At 47.5% G+C, this 17798-nt stretch overlaps 1 long non-coding RNA gene across 1 annotated transcript; it reads right to left on the bottom strand.

Moving 5' to 3' along the window:
• Nucleotides 1-15993: 15993 nt before the first annotated feature.
• LOC9639432 lies at nt 15994-16374 on the bottom strand. Its single transcript, XR_002991075.1, has 3 exons — nt 16262-16374; nt 16147-16213; nt 15994-16098 (listed from the first exon to the last, which is right to left on the bottom strand). It is a non-coding gene; the product is annotated as an uncharacterized LOC9639432 (long non-coding RNA).
• Nucleotides 16375-17798: the final 1424 nt, after the last annotated feature.

Raw genomic sequence — 17798 nt, 5'->3', positions numbered from 1 at the left:
CGGACCATGCGCTGCCACATTTCCCAGTAGAGCAGCAGTGCCTCATAGCCTTGCCCGTTCTGGGCATATGCCCCGATCATTGTATTCCAAGCCACCAGATCCTTCTCCGAGGATCTGGACGGATGTGAGTAAGTGCTATGGCACAGCATTTGCTCAAGCATGGATTTAGCTTCTGCGGTATGCCCTGCTCGGGCATACGCTGCCACCATGGCATTCCACGAGACGTGGTTCTTGTTGTGCATGTCGCGGACAAAGACGAGTGCGGCGTCGTCAAGATCATGGAAGAGGGCAGTCCATGACACTACGTCTCTCTCACTCGCTGGAAGCCTGTCGAAGATTTCTCGAGCATCATCTAGCTTGCCTCATTGTGCTAGAGAGGTGCAGCACACAAGCGTCCACTCCATGATGCTACGTGCCGTGCCGCATGTCACGGCTTGAAAGAAAAGCGGAGCAAGAACAACAGATTTCACTTCAACACACACCCTGATTCATATATGGCTATATATATATACAACTTCAATCAAATCAGAAATCACTAGAGATCTGATCACGATTCGGACTGCTTCTGATATGAATCATCTTGCTTGTCGTGTTCATCATTATTCCTACACTCCCCCTTCAAGCTGAGGGTGCTTAACACTCCAAGTTGATTCCTCAGCTTGATGAATGTGAGCTCCGAAAGTGGCTTGGTTAGAAGGTCTGCCAACTGATACTGTGAAGGAACGTATTCCAGGTGAAGATCTCCGGCTGCTACATGTTTGTGAATGAAGTGATGCTGCACGTCTATATGTTTCGTATGAGCATGAAACACAGGATTCTTTGACATGGCGATTGCACTTCTACTGTCGCAATGCAGAATGGTCGCATCTGATTACTGTTGATTGAGTTCTCCAAGTAATCGATGAAGCCAGATGATCTCCCTTGCTGCTGTACTAGCAGCTATGTACTCTGCTTCTGCACTGGAAAGAGCAACCGTCGTTTGCTTCTTGCTTCCCCATGAAAACGGAGCACCAGCAAGTATGCAGCAAATTCCGGAGGTTGAATGTCGTGTATCCAAGTTGCCAGCCCAATCTGCATCGCAGTAAGCTTGAAGAACAAATTTGGACTGACCTGAGCATTTGTAAACCAGTCCATGAGTAGCCATTCCTTTCAAATACCTCAAAACTCTCTTCGCCATTTGCCAATGATAACAACTCGGAGACTGCATGTATCGGCTGAGGAGACCAACGGCAAAGGATATGTCGGGGCGAGTCATGTTGCCGAGGTAGAGTAGTCCTCCAACAAGCGATCGATAGACCGAGGGCTGATCAAATAAATCATCCATCTTGCTTGTGAACTTGATGCCAGTGATGACTAGTGTAGTCACGGATTTGCAACTTGTCATGTTGAACTGGTTGAGAAGCTTCTTCACATATTGGCACTGTGTGAGGGTGATTGTCCTGTCTACTTCATCCCTGTCAACTTCCATCCCTAACAGCTGCCGCACAACTCCTAAGTCCTTCATCACAAACCTGTCCATAAGCTTGATCTTCACATCCTTCAAAACAGTGTCATTGTTGCTGACAATCAAACAGTCGTCCACATAAACTGCTATCACAACAAAGTGATCACCCTGTTGAAAAAGATATAGATTTCCATCGCTGTTCAACCTCTGTATACCAAGATCCATAAGAAAAGAATCCAAACATTCATACCACTGACGGGAAGCCTGCTTAAGGCCATAAAGAGCCTTGTGAAGCTTGCAAATGAGTTCGGAGCACCATGATCCAAAAAGCTCAAAGCCTGGGGGTTGCCGCATAAATATCTCCTCCTTCAAGTTCCCATTAAGGAAGGCTGTTTTTACGTCCATGTGATGTGCGCACAAACCAAACTCCGCTGAAAAAGCCAGAAGCATTCTGATACTTGTCTGCTTCACAATTGGTGAGAATGTCTCATCAAAATCCACTCCAGGAACTTGTGAATATCCTTGAGCAACAAGTCTTGCTTTGTAACGCTGTACCGATCCATCAGGATTTCTATGAAGCTTGAACACCCAGTGTGATCCAACAACTTCACGTCCTTCAGGAGCTTCCACCAAGTCATAAGTCTTAACTGAAGGCCAATTTCAAAACTTAATATGCTCTACAAGATCATAGTTAAGGCATTAGCTAAAAGATTAAGACCAATTCTGCCAAAGACCATACATGACACTCAGAATGGATTCGTAAAAGGGAGATAATTGGTAGACAATATATTAATAGTGCTTTTGCCACAAGAATAGGTTAAGGATCATGGATTGCAGATGGCTCTGCTGGATTATGGAAAAGCATACCATAAAGTGGACTGGGAGTTCTTACAAAATACAATGAAAAAAATTGGTATTTCAAATAAATTCATAAGATGTATGTAAGTGACTAATTTTTCCATTCTACTTTAGTCACTTAACCACATCTCCGACCACTTGGAGGAGTCTCTTTCACAACCTCCGTAGGTCCAATTCGGGACTTGGGGCTTAATAGCCCCGAGAATGGCATCCATGCCACTCAACCTTAGCACTTGATTCAAGTGCTCCATATGTCCGATCCCATGACCGACACCCCAAGGTACCACCAACATATCGGCCCGTTACGCTGAGGCCATGCGCATTCACCTTGGTCACACCGGTGGTCTGATGCCACCTACATCACAATCCCATCTCTCAAAGATTGGGCCATCCGTCCATGAGTGATCATCCCAGATCCACTCCTCCGCATCCTTAGGATGCTCACAGACATGGGGCATAGCCTTCCCCAATATCTCTTTTCCAGTCCCCACCAAGTCCCTTTCTGTCCATGGCCATGTTCGCCATCACTGCCACTGGATCAAGGCCCATAGGCCCGACCATTAAGTCCAACTGTCCTCTGGGACTTCCTCACTGTGTGACTGTGTCCTTGGTCACCACACCAGAGGGCTACTCTTCTTCCTTTCCACAGTCTAGGACTTTGAAGCAACATTTCGGAACACCATGGCCCTACGTGGGCCTCGTGGGTACTCTCCTTGCCTTCTGCCCTTGGGTGCTCTAGCCATGGGCTTAGAGCAAGGTTCTGTTGAGCCACACCAGGTATCTAAGTAGGTAGTGCCACCCACACTTGGACTGGGAGCATCGGCCAATCGATCTCCCGGGGGAACTAGAGCCAGCTCTTGAACACTTCACCAAGCTACCCCACTTGTCGGTCCGTGTTCACTCTAGTCTTGGACTTCCCAATGGGCAGCTCATCACCCAACACTGGGTACAGCCTTCCTGGGCCAAACTGGCCTTTCCTGGCCAAACTGGCTCCACTGCAGTCCTCCCCCTACTATACTTTTGGAGCTCACCAAACCCCCCTAGGGTCTTGGGAGACGAACGCTTTTGGGCTTTCACCCTCTCAGACTCGAACTCAGACTCAGACTCGGACTCGGACTCGGATTCGGATTCGGACTCGGGACTCGGACTCGGATTCGGATTCGGACTCGGACTCGGACTCGGGCTCGGTCTTGGCCTCGGTCTCGGTCTCGGTCCCGATCTCGGTCTCGGTCTCGGTCCCAGTCTCGGTCTCGGTCCCGGTCTCAACTTCGGACTCCATCTCGGGTCCCATCTCGGGTCCATCTCGGGTCCATCTTGGACTCCATCTCGGACTCCATCTCAGGTCCAGCTCGGACTCCATCTTGAACTCCACCTCGGACTCCATCTCGGACTCCATCTCGAGTCCATCTCGGACTCCATCTCGGACTCCACCTCGGACTCCATCTTAGACTCCATCTCGGACTCCATCTCGGGTCCATCTCGGGTCCACCTCGGACTCCACCTTGGACTCCATCTCAGGGTCCTTCTCGGACTCCACTTCGGACTCCATCTCAGACTCCATCTCGGACTCCATCTCGGGTCCATCTCGGACTCCACTTCGGACTCCATCTCGGACTCCATCTCGGACTCCATCTCAGTTCCATCTCGGGTCCACCTCGGACTCCACCTTGGACTCCATCTCGGGGTCCTTCTCGGACTCCACTTCGGACTCCAACTCGGGTCCATCTCGGGTCCATTTCGGGTCCATCTCAGACTCCATCTCGGACTCCACTTCGGACTCCATCTCGGACTCTTCCACGTGTCATGTGTTGGTCCTTTTGGGTCCCTTTTTGGAGCCTCGCTTATTGCTCGCTTCGTGCTCATTCCTCGAGCACTTCGTTGGGAGTTCCACTCCCACTCTCGACCTTTTCAAGTCGGAGCTTTTAGTCCAAACATGTTACGCTCGTTTGGCTTTCGCTTCGGCCACTACCACGTGGCACCCTTTCAGCTCCACTTTGGGGCCTAGGGATTTTGTATCTCACAACTCCACCACCCATAGACAAAGTTCGATGTCCTCATCGAACGATAAACTATTTTATAAAGTAATACTAGCTTGTATTACCCTTTGCATCTTTGCCCCTCGCCAACATTCATCCAAGGTTTAATACCGAAGGCTCACCTTGCTTTACCCATCCTCTAAGGAGCATAGTCTCTTCAACTTAGAGACTCATTTGACCACTTGTGGTGGTTTTCTCCCTTTATTGGTTTAGTTCTCACTAAACCCGTTAGAGACACCTTCTCTTACCCGATCCCACTACTCATTCTCAAGTAGTCTCAGATTCCATCGACATAACCTTTGCACTTTGGAACTTTTAATTTTGACTTCTCAGAGCCAAGTTCCTAGATTTCTCCGACACCTCACATTACACATGGTGCACCTCCACTTCCCCATCCTAGGAAGTTCTTTACTTAAGGGCACCATCATCCTCTCTTCGATATCGTGCCACCTTTGGCAAGTTCTAGCTATCGTAATTCGTGCTAGGGCTGTCCATGGCCCTATCATTTGGCTACTTTACCACTCCATCCCTTGGAGCTTCCCCTTTCGCCAAATCGGAGCAATTGGGAACCTATCCTTGGAAACACATTGCTTTCCGATAACCCGTTAGCATCCAACACATTAGTGTTTTTAGACTAACTTTGCCATTTGGCTTCTATCCCATGATTCCTATGGCCCTTTTTTTAGCCACTAGTCTTTTGCTCCTATCTTTGATTGTTGCACCACGCAACACAGGATCGTCACCTCCATTCTCGAGGTATTCTTTCAATTCCATAGCAAAGACTTTACTTTCCCAAGTCCAAAGGGTGTTTACCCCTAGTACGTCTCCTTAGCACTTTCTGTTATGGGCTTTATCATGGCCCAACTTTGAGACCCTTCGATGGATCTCTTATAGAGACTATTTTCCTCGGACTTATTATGCCATCACATTGATATAGCTCATTTCCCTTAGGTGTTCCTCCCATTTGGTTACCTTGACCAAGCCACACCATCATCAATAGTTCCAATCAACACTTTGAACTTGGAACTTTATCCCTTAACCTCACACTTGTTTTTGGCCATAGGATCACCTAGTGATCTAACCTTGGCACCTTAATAGGTTTGCTAATAGATGCTAGGTCTTCCAGACCTTTAAGTTGTTGACCATGACCCCGGGGGCATCCCCCACACTTAGCGGTGCACCCAAGCTAGCCCTTCCGGCCAAGGGTCCATGGCAACTAAGACTGGGTGTCCCCATCTCATTCACCACATCCTTGGTGCCACTTGCACTAAAGTGTTCAAGTTAGATATGCTGAGCTTTCACACTAAGCAATCTAACCGTGCATCACGACTCCCAGGCATCCCTCGTTTGGCGGTGTGCCCAAACCAGTCTCCCCACTGAGAGTCCATGACCACCGAAATATGAGTGTCCTCATATTCCAAACCATCACCACGCCCTAGTGAGTTGGGACTCGAACCCAAGCACTAGAGGGTCGGGACTCGAACCCAACCTCCGTATATACATATATGGACAGCATCACATAGGATGCCTGGCGTGACTCCCCACGCCGGTGCACCAACTTATACTTGAAGCGCACTATAGATCACACTTAGGAACCTAGTTCCTCCACACTGCCAAGTCCTCTCACTTGACATGTCTGTAATCATGCATGGACTCCTCCATACTCGGCCCCATGGGCCACCCCTTTGAAGTTGGCTCCTCCAACTAGGGTATTCATTCCCCCAACTTGCCAATCTCGCTTAGCAAGTCATCTGGGCACTGTAACATAGTTCATGCATAAGCGTGAAAGTCTTTAACCATCGACTTTCGTTCAAAGCCCTCTCTTTGAACACTCGAAAACTACTTCCCCAACCTTGATAGCTTTGCCTTATAGCAAGCTTCAAGACCATGCTTCTGCTACGCCACTCTGATTTCGCGCGTTTTATGAACCATTTACACTTGGACATCTAGGTACTTATCTACCTAGGAGGAACGTTCAAGGAACTCTATTCCTTAGCTTGCTAAGGTCTCTCCTTTCACAAGCTTTCCAATTGCCATATAGTCTAACATGGACAATCCCATGTTTTAGACTCTCCATGGCATCCCAGTCATTAGTAACAACATGCTTGAGCACCCACTTGATTCTCCACTCCCAACTTGCATAACCACCCTTGGTCATGCCTGTCAATTCCCATGGTTCGGTTCTATCCCTTTACTACTTGCCTTTTGGCCTCACACATTTCTTTTGGTCATTCTCCTCTGAAATAGGAAGATAGCTTTGCATTTTCTACCATGCCTTGGCAAGTATTCATAGGGATGAACCTACCTGACAGCGTAGGGAGTGGTTCCTCAATCCGGGTTTGCTCACTTTGTAATCCCACACACTGGGATTACCGTTGCTACTTATAGGCCTTTCTATGCCCATCATTAGCCTTGCCAAAATCCCCTTTTGACTTTGTCCAATTCGGGTAGAGAGATTTCTCCCATCTCTGCAACCTTGAACATTTGGATAGCACCTTCTATCCATCATTCGCTAGGGATTTTATCCTTTGGGCCTTATTTATTGCCCTCGCAACACTAAACACCACCTCTTGGTGTTCTAGAGTGCTTGGGTGTCCCAATGATGGCCTCCTTAACAATGAGTATTTCCTTTTACGACATTGACTTATTATATCGCAACATAAGCAACTTATCCCCGATAAGGGTATATTTAACTTCTTTATGCCATTAAGAAGTCTTGGATAACTACCTTCTACCCGTTTAACCAATTACGCACCTCTTGCTTAGTTGCCTCATAGTTGTCAAGTCCTATAACTCATTGCTGGTGCTTGCACACCTCCATCATTATCCGGGTCACCACACTCTACCACATGCCTTCCAGCTTAGGCTATGCCATTCCCATTTCCATTAGGATTCCCTTGGCAAGGGGTCCTTATGAACTCATCAACATAATCCCAAGGTATCACACCTTGGCCCATTTAGTGTCCTCACACCATCGGCTCCATGAATATGCCTTTATGACACTTTGCACTTGTGTCTAGGTTTTTGCCAAGACCAACCCAGTCATTTCTCATGCCAACTATCCGTTAGCACTACACCATAGTGTTCGCACACAACTCTGCACCAAAGTTTCTTCTTTTGGGAACACCTTTCCCACGACTTTAGTATGGCAAATTCTGCCACCGATGAGATACACACTGTTCTCATGCTTGGATTTCAAGATCCTCCCCATCCTTCGTGGGGCACCACACACCTCAGTCCAAATGCTTCCATCAATCCCTCAGGATTATTCCTTAACTCTATTGGAGTCATTCAACTTTTGGACTTTGCTAATCCGACGACCCATGAGGTCCTTCTTTTGAGGTGCTAGCTCACTGGATTACAACTCCTTGTATTCATGTCTTACTCACAAGGACCATCTTTGCAAGTGTTACTCCGACACTTGATTTTGTTCTCTGGGGGCAACCTTTTGCCCCTTATGACCACTTGTCTATGCGATGAGAATACTGACTCACCCTTTGAGCACACCCCCAACTCCTTGGGTCTGTTCCCGCATTTATAAAAGGTAGCCCCAGCCATTTCAAGGACTCGTGTCCTCTTTTATATTTGACCTCCCTCAGTCATCAATTCTGGTCTCAAGTTAATGAGCACCAGCCTCCACTATATGAGGGTAATCTTGTGACTCCTTTATTGTTTTTGGAGTCTCTATCTTCCCCATGATCCCAACTATAGTTGTTTACCACAACTACATTAGCTAGTTTGTTGAGTCAAATACTCATCTGGATCACCTCCTCAACTCAATGAGGAAAACCTTGCACTGTTCCCAAGATCCCAAAGTCGTTCCATTATTGGCCCTTTTCTATCCACCACCGTGTCTACAAGTTCACACATGAACTGTAATGGAGAGCCATATCTTCCCGACCTGCTACTCCTCAAGGATAGGCCCACTCCTCGGACCTTCTAATGCCAACACTAATAGTGATATACTTGAGCACCAATAAAAGTCGGATTAAGGAACAACTCCGATACCAAGTTGTGAGCGACTAATTTTTCCATTCTACTTTAGTCACTTAACCACATCTCCGACCACTTGGAGGAGTCTCTTTCACAACCTCCGTAGGTCCAATTCGGGACTTGGGGCTTAATAGCCCCGAAAATGGCATCCATGCCACTCAACCTTAGCACTTGGTCCAAGTGCTCCACGTGTCCGATCCCATGACCGACACCCCAAGGTACCACCGACATATCGGCCCATTACGCTGAGGCCATGCGCATTCACCTTGGTCACACCGGTGGTTTGATGCCACCTACATCACAGTCCCATCTCTCAAAGATTGGGCCATCCGTCCATGAGTGATCATCCCAGATCCACTCCTTCACATCCTTAGGATGCTCACAGACATGGGGAATAGCCTTCCCCAATATCTCTTTTCCAGTCCCCACCAAGTCCCTTTCTGTCCATGGCCATGTTCGCCATCACTGCTACTGGATCAAGGCCCATAGGCCCGACCACTAAGTCCAACTGTCCTCTGGGACTTCCTCATTGTGTGACTGTGTCCTTGGTCACCACACTAGAGGGTTACTCTTCTTCCTTTCCACAGTCTAGGACTTTGGAGCAACATTTCGGAACACCGTGGCCCTACGTGGGCCTCGTGGGTATTCTCCTCGCCTTCTGCCCTTGGGTGCTCTAGCCATGGGCTTAGAGCAAGGTTCTGTTGAGCCACACCAGGTATCCAAATAGGTAGTGCCACCCACACTTGGACTGGGAGCATCGGCCAGTTGATCTCCCGGGGGAACTAGAGCCGGCTCTTGAACACTTCACCAAGCTACCCCACTTGTCGGTCCGTGTTCACTCTAGTCTTGGACTTCCCAATGGGCAGCTCATCACCCAACACTAGGTACAGCCTTCCTGGGCCAAACTGGCCTTTCCTGCCCAAACTGGCTCCACTGCAGTCCTCCCCCTACTATACTTTTGGAGCTCACCAAACCCCCCAGGGTCTGGGAGACGAACGCTTTGGGCTTTCACCCTCTCAGACTCGAACTCGGACTCAGACTCGGACTCAGACTCGGACTCGGACTTGGATTCGGACTCGGACTCGGGCTCGGGCTCGGTCTTGGCCTCGGCCTCGGTCTCGGTCTCGGTCCCGATCTCGGTCTCGGTCCCGATCTCGGTCTCGGTCTCGGTCCCGGTCTCGGTCTCGGTCCCGGTCTCGACTTTGGACTCCATCTCGGGTCCATCTCGGGCTCCATCTCAGGTCCATCTTGGGTCCATCTCGGACTCCATCTCGGGTCCTTCTCGGACTCCATCTCGGGTCCCATCTCGGGTCCATCTCGGACTCCATCTTGGGTCCAGCTCAGACTCCATCTCGAACTCCACCTCGGACTCCATCTCGGACTCCATCTCGAGTCCATCTTGGACTCCATCTCGGACTCCACCTCGGACTCCACCTCGGACTCCATCTCGGACTCCACCTCAGACTCCATCTCGGACTCCATCTCGGACTCCATCTCGGGTCCATCTCGGGTCCACCTTGGACTCCACCTTGGACTCCATCTCGGGGTCCTTCTCGAACTCCACTTCGGACTCCATCTCAGACTCCATCTCGGGTCCATCTCGGACTCCACTTCAGACTCCATCTCGGACTCCATCTCAGTTCCATCTCGGGTCCACCTCGGACTCCACCTTGGACTCCATCTCGGGGTCCTTCTCGGACTCCACTTCGGACTCCAACTCGGGTCCATCTCGGGTCCATTTCGGGTCCATCTCAGACTCCATCTCGGACTCCATCTCGGACTCCACCTCAGACTCCATCTCGGACTCTTCCACGTGTCATGTGTTGGTCCTTTTGGGTCCCTTTTTGGAGCCTCGCTTATTGCTCGCTTCGTGCTCATTCCTCGAGCACTTCGTTGAGAGTTCCACTCCCACTCTCGACCTTTTCAAGTCGGAACTTTTAGTCCAAACGTGTTACGCTCGTTTGGCTTTCGCTTCGGCCACTACCACGTGGCACCCTTTCGGCTCCACTTTGGGGCCTAGGGATTTTGTATCTCACAATGTACAGTTAGATGCATCAAGCAATATCACAATAAATGGGACTGTTGGCAATATAATTAAGTTACAACAATCAGTAAGACAAAGATGTCCATTGGCTCCTTTCTTATTTTTATTTGTGGCTGATGCATTAAAATTACATATCAGTATATATAGCAAGAGGACTTTCTAGAAAAACCACCTTTTAAAAGAAACCTTATTGCTGCAGATTTTAATATTCTTTATCTAGCTTCTATAACACAATAAATCACAAGTTGGAATGAGTGTGAAGCCTGGTGAAGAACTCATGCAGTTTTACCAAAAAGCTCATCTTTTGGTTTGGGGCTGTTCTCAAACTTGGTTCTCCTGAATTAGTAAGCTATACTTTGAAGGAGCTTTAGAGTATAACACTTTTGTGGCAGATGAATATATAGTTGAAAAAACTCTTATTAATATGAGTTTCTAGTTTTATATACTATATGCATGTAGTGAATTCTGAGTTTTTTCTATAATATATAAATACTCACTAGAAGAACAAAAAAAGTGCTCACGTTTCTTTTGATTGGCATCAGTAAGTATTCAATCAAAACTAACTATGTTGTATGTTAAGCACCTCATATTTTTCTGTCCCTTGATAGATACTAGAAAATAAAACTATCAAAGCAACAAAGTGAAAACATCAAGGTGATACAGCAAATAACACATGATGCATAAACCATGCAAAGCTCAAGCACCAGCTTGACTTGTGAGTATCAAATCAGATCGAGAAAACAGTTCAAACATTAATCTACTAGCTGCAGCTTTTGTGGAGAAGTACCACAAATATCTTAATGACATACAAAAGATAAAGCTTTAAAAACTTTTTAACCACTGTCCTTCATCTGGATTACGAGTTGCAAGAGTCTAGTGACCTTCCTCTTCAATGTCTTCGAAATACCTGGCAACTTGGAGCATGCTGGCTACTTGCAACACCTGGCCGAGAATCTCCACCTTCCAGGGGCGATCGATCTCCTTGCCCTGCCCCCGGAGCTCGTCCACGACCGACGCCATGGTCTGCCGCAGCGGCATCGGCAGCCAGTGCGGCGGGTTCACGAGCAGAGTTACCATGTAGGGCCCGTTGGAGATGTCCGTTCTAACACCTCGGCTCCTTGGCCGAGCTTGACCCAGATCAGGTTGCCTCCCTGCACGTCCTTGACCCCAGTGCCGCTCAAGATATCCCGCAGGATCACACCATAGCTGTACGCGTCCCCCCTGGTTGTGGGTCCTAAAACTCGTAGAACAGACAATGCATTTAACAGTCCCCAGCGTTTTCGGCCATGATGCTCCCCCAGCAGCTTTGGCAAAAGCCACGAACGCAGGAGCACGTCTGAGGAACAACGGACACACTAACACAGCCACAGCCACCACAGTAATCAGACACAACATGTCTCCCATTGGGACTGAGCACCTATTGAGTTATGGAGACTCAAACTCCAGCTGAGATCCACGCCAGCTATCTCCTCCAGCTGGAGCTCAGCTGCAAGCTTCTCCTCGTTGCTGACTCTCCTGTCTGTCAGGACGGAAATGCTGATTGCTGCCCCACAGAACTGGAGAGAGAAGCTTGATTTGATCGATTGGGCTGCGGCCGCCACTACCTGGGAGTAGCCCCATCCTGTGAAGGATTCCGCACACCTCGGCCCACCAAAACCAGTGAATACACAATCGCTGGAAACCCATTGGTGGGGATCGCCAATTACGTACTCCCCGGTGCTCACCATTCTCCCCACATGCACAATTCTCCCTTGGATCAGGAAAGTAGAGAATTTAATTGTCCCACAAGTTCAATTGATTTTCAGAATCAGTCATAGCAGCACGCGCAGTTTCCTCGTCGCACCAGAAAGCTCAATCCTTGTCACCATGTCGTTGTAGTACTCATCCACTGCAAATTTGACTGCGTCAAACACAGAAACTGGCTTTGCATCGGTCAAATCTCCTACCCCGTGGGAGATGGTCTCGATGCTGGCACCATCCCCAGATCCAGATAGCGTGGCAACCACGGTAAAACCATCGATACGGAACAGATGCAGTCAAGGGAAAGGGTGATCTCGCACCCCTGTTCACAGAGGCGGCAAAGGCGTCGTTATACCAATTAGCAGCGCGGAGCAAGGTTGCGCAAGCCGTGGATCAGGTGCTTATTGGGGATTTCTCTTTAGCACAAAAGCAATCTCTAGATGCGCAGGCGGTTGTGTATCAGCTGCGTTTCAGGAGTAGAACCGATGGCGAAATCGGATCCATACTTAGTGAATTGGATCGCAGAGATCTACTCATCCCCGGTCCTCCTGTTAGTCTGGTCAAGCCTGACTTATTAGAACCAGGAAGCTTGAAATTCCTCAAGTAACTCCTCTACATATATGTTTTTTTCCACAGTAAAAGCAATCCTTTTGAAGTAATGACTTTTCATCGAGGTTGCTTGATGCTGATCTCGCCGCTCAACTTGCCCATATCTCCTCAAAGTAAGCCGGGATGAACTTGACGGTGGACAGGATCTCGGCCGACAGCTCGATCACCTGGTTGAACCCCTTCTCCCAGGAAACGCCCACTACGTTGAGCCTCTTGCTCCGGAGCCGCGGATCAAACATGTGCAACTGCCCGAGCTCCAACCCGGCGAGAGCCCGGCAATCTGGGAGGAGCGATGATGTCAAATGGAATCCAACTTACTGGAATGGACTGACCTGGACGATGGAGTGAGCTTGTAGTAGAGCCTTTGCTTGTGGAGGATGTCCAGTAGCTTAGCTAGATGATCCAGGGGGTAGAGATGGCTTGCAGTGGGGCATGTCCGTGGCCACCTTGAGCACTGCCTCAACGAGAGGTGAGGATTCCATAGAAAGCTTAGCACGAACATCATACCTTGGCACGAAACCTTTGCAAGTCCACAAGCTCACAGTAAATTTAAGAAAGAGTTTTAGTGCACGTCCGTCTAAAAACAGACGTGGTTGAGAACAATCCCAAATCAACAAGTGATTATGCAGGATTTATCAGCACCACATCTGGAGGAGCAAACGTTAATTCTGTGAAAAGAAAACATTTTTTAGTATTAGGTTCCACCGAGATTTGAACTCCGGTTACTGGATTCAGAGTCGAGTGTCACTACCACTAGACCACGAAACCATTTGGACATAATTCGATGCTTGGTTTATCATCTACGATTACGGACTGTCATTGAAAAGGGACGCGGTGCTGGAATCTTTCAACGCCGTCGGTGGTCAGTATTTTGCAAATTTGCAAGGTTCCGCCAAGATTTGAACTCCAGATACTGGATGCAGAGTCCAGTGTCATGCCTACAATAACACGGATCAAACTAAAATTTTCGAATGTCTGGCTGATGGCCAACAAGTTGTTAAGTCGAGAACTACCGCTAGTCACTCAGATCCCTCCTATGTAAACGAAGGAATGTTGCAAAAGAAGACGTGCTTTACAGAAACCTGCGACGGAACCTTCCAAAAACCAGTTGCAATGGCAACAGGAACGAGCATTTATGAATATGTATGATCAGATTCTGACTGATTCAAATGACATACTGAACAGAGCGTTGGTAGCTCTTTCAGATCTGGTCGAAACAGTTGATAACCAACAAAAAAAAAGAGACTTACGAATCGAGCCTTCACATTATTTAATGATACAATAAGTGCTGTTGATCTTATTGTGAAGAAAGCGAGAGCTTCAAAAGACGTGGCTTGTTGCAGTTGTATGGATTTGTGTTTTTTTTCTTCGTCATTTCAGTTTTTGAATGATATGAACTGATTTAGGATCAAAGCCGAGTCAACATGCTTGAGATCTATGGGGTTCTGAAGATCGAAGACGGAAATCCAGACTGCTGTGTGGTCCTCCTGCTGCTTGAAGTTGAATTAGGATTTGTACTGGGGAGAGAACTGCTCTGACTAGTTCCTGCACATACTCCGAGCTACGGATGTAAATAGTATCCGGATGACTGCTGGGCAACTGGAAGGGGCGTTCCGAACACGTTTGTATGACAGAAGTGTGTTCCGACTGTGGTTTCGGGAGCTCTGCAGCCTCTTCGTCCAGTATGATAGTTTCCTGCTTCCGGATCTGATATCAATCTTTGATTGTCGTCTCCTGCTGCTACTTGATTTGCTGGTTTGCATCTCCTCCTGCTCCAGTACCCCAATCTAGCCATCAGCTCCTTTGCTATCAGATGCGCGATTTCTTGAATTCTGCTTTGCCATTAATGGTAAACTCATTGCAAAACACTGAAATCATCACAACTCACACTCCACTATCCAGAACGTACTGAGTGATCCCAACTAGCCTCCGCAGGATTCTTTCATCTCGGAGCACGAGGTTCCTGGACTTCCTCCAGTTTTGATAGCCAGCTTCAGGGTAAAGCTCGGATGTAGTAACGATGTATACCTTGACCCTGTGAGGAGGAATTCCAAACTTGTGCATCACCTTCAACATTGCTGCGTACTTGAGGCCATGCGCATGCCTTGCAGAACTGAGGGTCACTTGGTACACCTCCAAAACGTCTAGCCGACCGGCCAGTCGCACAATCTTCATAGCATCGATTGTTTCTTCAACAGTAGACTCTGGCCAGATGATCTGATTCACAGGAGCAGCAACTGGTAAACTTTCCAGTTTTGGAACTTCGAAAGGCTGTCCGAAATTGAACACCATCTCCTGGTCATCCAGGCTTCTATCTTCATAGACTTGGCGAACCTTGAATCGCTGAACTCCGTGAGCCAGTGACTTGAATTCGTGCTGAAATACATTGCCCTTGCAACCATTTACACCGTGCGCTGCCAAACCCTTGAAGGACAGGAACAGCCGTAATGCCCCACTTGTTGACTCTTTAAGCTTCTTTCGGGCAGCCTCGGACAGGTACGGAGAAGCAAACATGTACTCGTAGCTGGCGTATCCCTGTTTCACCCTCTGGTGCACTACCTTGTGGGATGGATGGTCTCCATCAGCCACCTGCCTGCCCACCAATTCAACTGTCTGCTGTACGGACTGCAAACCTCTTACTACCTCATCCAAGTCTACGTGCGGCTTCTCCAGCACAAACTGAGCCGTGCCACCACATTTCTTGTACCGCTCTTTGACAACATCTAGTGTCAGCTTCTTTCTTGCTTCAAGCAAGGCAATCAACTTCGCATTCTCCACAGCAACTTCCTGAAGATGTGCGAGAGCTGGCAGTCTCGGATCAAATATCTCCTGCCAAGCCAGTGCGATCTCCGCAGCAGACCAGACCGGTAGCAAGACAAGATCTCCACGGCCATCCTTCTCGTAATCCTGGAAGTTGAGCAGCTTGGGGATGGTGGCAAGTAATGACTTGCAGCTGAATGAAGGGACGTCAGGCATCTTGCCATCCACCAAAAAGTAGACTTCGGGGTCGTATAGAACGGACTTGTTTCTCAGCTTCAGACACGCGTAAGCCTCGCCAGTACCCGGCGCTTCCACAGGCTGCGGTTCAAATAGGAAGAAATCTCCTCCCTTGGTCTGTAGTGCAATGGCTTTCCTCTGCTTCATTAAACTGAGCAGCATGCAGATGATAAAGCCGGTCTTGCCAATCCCAGGCACTCCAACTAGCAGAACTGCCTTAACTCCGGCGTCCCAACGTGCCTGCACCGCCTCCTGAAGACTCACATAGCTCCGCCTCTCTAAGATCTTGGTGCCACTAGTCTTGCACCAAATCCTCTCTACGGCCCGCTTAGACCGCTTTGATGAGAACACGTACATTTTCAGCTCCAGCAGTCCTGCTATGAACAACACTCAGACAGGAATCGTCAGAGTAATGCTCAACTTACCCGGCTGAGCAGGTTCCGGTAGATCATTATAAGCATTCTCCATCATTTCCAATTCTTCGCCTAGGTCCTGAATTCATGCGGAACATGAGAAAGAAAAAGAAAACAACAGTCTCACCTCTTCGTCTGGAGCTTGCTCAATTATTTCCTCCTCAGAATCAGGAGGAGGACCAATCGGACTGTACTGAGCAGGCAGCTCCAGGATTTCATTCTCTTGCCGCAGAGCGACGGTCACCTCCGTACACTCAAAACCCCACTCCAATGTGCAGTCGTCTTCCACTGCACAAGAAGGATGTGAACACAAAACTACAAAGGGAAGACACACCATACCAAGATCTGTGGCGTCAGGCCTCATATAGTCGCGAAGCGCAATGCAAAAGAGAGCCGAAAGGTGGGAGCGGAGAGACCTGAAGTTGACATTGGCTAGGTCATCCAGCTTATGGAACCCCGCATTCGCAGCCTCTTGACACCATCTTCCAGTTTGCGGTGGGAAGGATACCTTGAACTGAGAAACTCATGAATGCTCTCAGACTCGCGCTTCGGAGCCATGAAACCCTAGAACCCTAGCCGCAACACTTGGCCTAAGCCCTAGCCGCAACACCGTCTGATGCAGATTCTCCGAATTTCCAGACCGTGCAGGAGACAGTGCGGCAGGGATCGACTCGAGCTGCCGAGAAATTTGAAATATATCTTGTGAAACCACTAACAACGGGAAAATTCGTTAAGCATGAAACAAAACCAGTATTCCGTGGTCACTCGTAATAACTTAGTCCCAGTAAATATGCTTTTTCAGACCCCTATACGAATTTCTGAAAATTTGATGTTTTTTCAGGCCTGTAATTTTTATAGTAAATTTTAAAACATGTACCATAGATTATTTCAAAATTTGTGTTGTATCTGTATAATTATACATTTAATAGGTCATATTTGATACATTTAAAGTGTTTAAGATATTAATTTATTTTTTCTAGTTTAAGCATAACTAGGAAAAAATAAATTAATATCATAAACACTTTGATTAAGCCTGTATTAAAACTGAAATTTGGAATTTGAATAGGATGTAATTGGGATTGAATGCTGAATTCAATTATTCAAATTCAGTTTGTATGTAAAGAAAGGCTGCATGGTGGATCTGTTCTTCCTCTTCGCTAATTTTTTCTAGGGTTCATAGGATTGGAGTGATGCGCTTTGGCAGCATGTATTTTTGGTCACGATCAACTTGCACAGGTGTGTTTGTTGATATAAAAGACCATATTAAAAGCAGCTAGATGAGGCAACTCTAAACAGCAACAAGTTATGAAATATCACTCCACTTTCAAGCACCATTTCAGGGGCTGGGTACTGATATTCAATTAGCCAGACAGTCTTTAGTCTTTCTACTTTTCAGTTATGTATACTTGTCACCAAGCTGCTTGGTATTTAGGGAGCCAAGTCACTGTTGACTTGAGAATATTTTATTAGAATAATTGTTGCCATCTAAAGAATATTCCCTCATTTATATTGCTGTTTAAAACATATAACTAAGAATATGTTATCGATTTTTAAGTTTATATTTAAGGTTAGTACTAACCTTGAAAGTTAGTATTATAATATAATACTAAAGTTTTTTTAAGATTAAGTATTTGAACTATATTTGTATGTTTAAGATTTTTAGG

This window comes from Selaginella moellendorffii, unplaced genomic scaffold, assembly GCF_000143415.4.
Source record: "Selaginella moellendorffii unplaced genomic scaffold, v1.0 SELMOscaffold_118, whole genome shotgun sequence".
Taxonomy (NCBI): domain Eukaryota; kingdom Viridiplantae; phylum Streptophyta; class Lycopodiopsida; order Selaginellales; family Selaginellaceae; genus Selaginella; species Selaginella moellendorffii.
Note: the sequence above shows the minus strand (reverse complement) of the source record. Positions and strands in the feature narration are given on the sequence as shown.